The sequence below is a fragment of the Schistocerca cancellata genome, unplaced genomic scaffold, assembly GCF_023864275.1.
Source record: "Schistocerca cancellata isolate TAMUIC-IGC-003103 unplaced genomic scaffold, iqSchCanc2.1 HiC_scaffold_745, whole genome shotgun sequence".
Lineage (NCBI taxonomy): Eukaryota > Metazoa > Arthropoda > Insecta > Orthoptera > Acrididae > Schistocerca > Schistocerca cancellata.
The window spans coordinates 40,001-42,500 of record NW_026046756.1 but is presented as its reverse complement, the minus strand read 5'-3'; the positions used below and the strand labels follow the sequence as shown (position 1 = coordinate 42,500).

General features: G+C 56.2%; 1 non-coding gene across 1 annotated transcript in view; it reads left to right on the top strand.

The window, feature by feature from the left end:
- Window positions 1–2,468: 2,468 nt before the first annotated feature.
- LOC126141735 (small subunit ribosomal RNA) overlaps window positions 2,469–2,500 on the top strand; it is a 1,909-nt gene continuing 1,877 nt past the window's right edge. Inside the window, exon 1 of the ribosomal RNA XR_007529575.1 lies at window positions 2,469–2,500. This exon is cut by the window's right edge and continues 1,877 nt beyond it. This is a non-coding gene — a ribosomal RNA (small subunit ribosomal RNA).

Sequence of the window (2,500 nt, the reverse complement as noted above, 5' to 3'; positions counted from 1 at the left end):
CTAACCCAAGTTGTGCCTTAACCTAACCCAAGTTGTGCCTTAACCTAACCCAAGTTGTGCCTTAACCTAACCCAAGTTGTGCCTTAACCTAACCCAAGTTGTGCCTTAACCTAACCCAAGTTGTGCCTTAACCTAACCCAAGTTGTGCCTTAACCTAACCCAAGTTGTGCCTTAACCTAACCCAAGTTGTGCCTTAACCTAACCCAAGTTGTGCCTTAACCTAACCCAAGTTGTGCCTTAACCTAACCCAAGTTGTGCCTTAACCTAACCCAAGTTGTGCCTTAACCTAACCCAAGTTGTGCCTTAACCTAACCCAAGTTGTGCCTTAACCTAACCCAAGTTGTGCCTTAACCTAACCCAAGTTGTGCCTTAACCTAACCCAAGTTGTGCCTTAACCTAACCCACGTTGTGCCTTAACCTAACCCACGTTGTGCCTTAACCTAACCCACGTTGTGCCTTAACCTAACCCACGTTGTGCCTTAACCTAACCCACGTTGTGCCTTAACCTAACCCACGTTGTGCCTTAACCTAACCCACGTTGTGCCTTAACCTAACCCAAGTTGTGCCTTAACCTAACCCAAGTTGTGCCTTAACCTAACCCAAGTTGTGCCTTAACCTAACCCAAGTTGTGCCTTAACCTAACCCAAGTTGTGCCTTAACCTAACCCAAGTTGTGCCTTAACCTAACCCAAGTTGTGCCTTAACCTAACCCAAGTTGTGCCTTAACCTGCTCTGTAATTGGCATATGACACGTTACATTAATCCAGTGTTGTCTAACCACAACCCTCTGAATATAGTTCGCTACTCGCACCGCCCTCCCTCTTGTGTATCGTTTCATGTTCAACACTTCGCAAGTGTTGCTTACTTTTTACATGCTCCCGCTGTACACTGTAATGTGGACGACTGCAGGATGTACATCGCCCCCCCCCTCCCCCCTGCCTTCGCACGCTGGTCGTTCAGGTGCTTGCGTGTTCAATGCCCTTCGCAGCTGTTCACTGGCATTCGCATGTCGAAGCGCTCAGTCTACGTCGTGGTACGGCCTGTGTCCACTGTCCGCTGATGTCGTAAGCTTAACCCTCACATTGTACTGCACATAGGTCCGTATGTACTGAATGATACGCTGTGGCACATGTGTGACTGTACAACGACTGCGCCCAACAACAGCGAACCATACGGTCCAAATGTTGTGCACTCAGCCACGTGCCGTCTCCCCATAACAGCTACATTGCAGTGTGGTACGCCATAGAGACGTGTGGGAGTAACGGACGCCCTGGATGGCGATCAGCATGAGCCGTCTGTTGATGTAGTGGCGCGTGTATTCAAACGTAGTCGTCTCTTCTCACACAGTGTGATAGCATGGTGCACCGCGTTCCACATCTGCGACATGGTACAGATGCTGGTTGACAGTCGGTCTCGTAATGGACATCGCATACGTAGGGGGCCACCTCCCACGTGTTCTCTAGTCGTGCACATTTTGTTGCGTGTATGTGGGCAGACGTAGTGTGTCGTGACACCTAACAGACAGGTATGCAATAATCGTTGCATTTGCAAACTGGGATGGACGTCTACGTTTGCTGGTGACGTTACGCAAATGAACAACTGGTAAACCCATTGTGGTGCGGTTGTTGTTGCTGGAGGTAAATCAGTAAGGGCAAATCTGTGTGTGAAGCGATACGCGGCGGTGGCTGGGCGGGACCGTCCCCGGCCGGTGAGGGGGGGCCGCCCGGCGTGCTGGCCGCGCGGTGCGTGGGCGCACGCGCTACAGCCGGCTGGTGGGGGCGCCCAGTGGCAGGCGCGCCGGCCGACGGACGCGGCAGGCGGCGCAGCTGCGCGCCGGGGCACCCTGCGCGCGGCGCCGGGCGGCCAAAGTGGGTCCTCGCGGGCCCGGTGCGAAGCGCGGTGGACATCTGCAGTGTGCTGGTCCGACTGAGGACTGTGTGCGTTGAGGATGCGCCGCCGCCCGGCACTCGGCGCCGCGACGCCGTCTGCTGCTCGGTCGCCCCAGCGGTTCTCGCTGGTGGTTTGTATCGCAGTTGTGCAGACGTGTTGGCACGTGCGCTGTGCTGGGAGAGTTCGCTTCGGCACCCACGTGGGGCCTTTGCCCTTCTGTGGCGCTGGCGTTGGAGCTGCCGGTCACCGTAGGTGGCGCGTGTTGTCTCCCGCCGGCAATGCCACGACAGCACGCTCCCGGGCCTCTGTCGGCAGCGGCAAGCTCAGTTGGGAGCACGGGTGGTCGCACCTAAAGCGTCTACTCGCCTAACTCCGGGCGATTGCGCCTCTCTCGAACCCGACCAAGTACTTAGGACGGCGCTGCGCGCCGCCGGGACCTGAGAGGGTTTCGAGGTGTATTGTGCAGTGGAGCTCAGCCTCCTCCTGTTTGCAGAATAATTGAGCGGACGCTTGCGTGTTCGCGCGGGCCCCTGGGACACACTCCCGGGCGGCCGGCTGCTCAGCTCTAGTTGACGCAGCTCCCTGGTTGATCCTGCCAGTAGTCATATGCT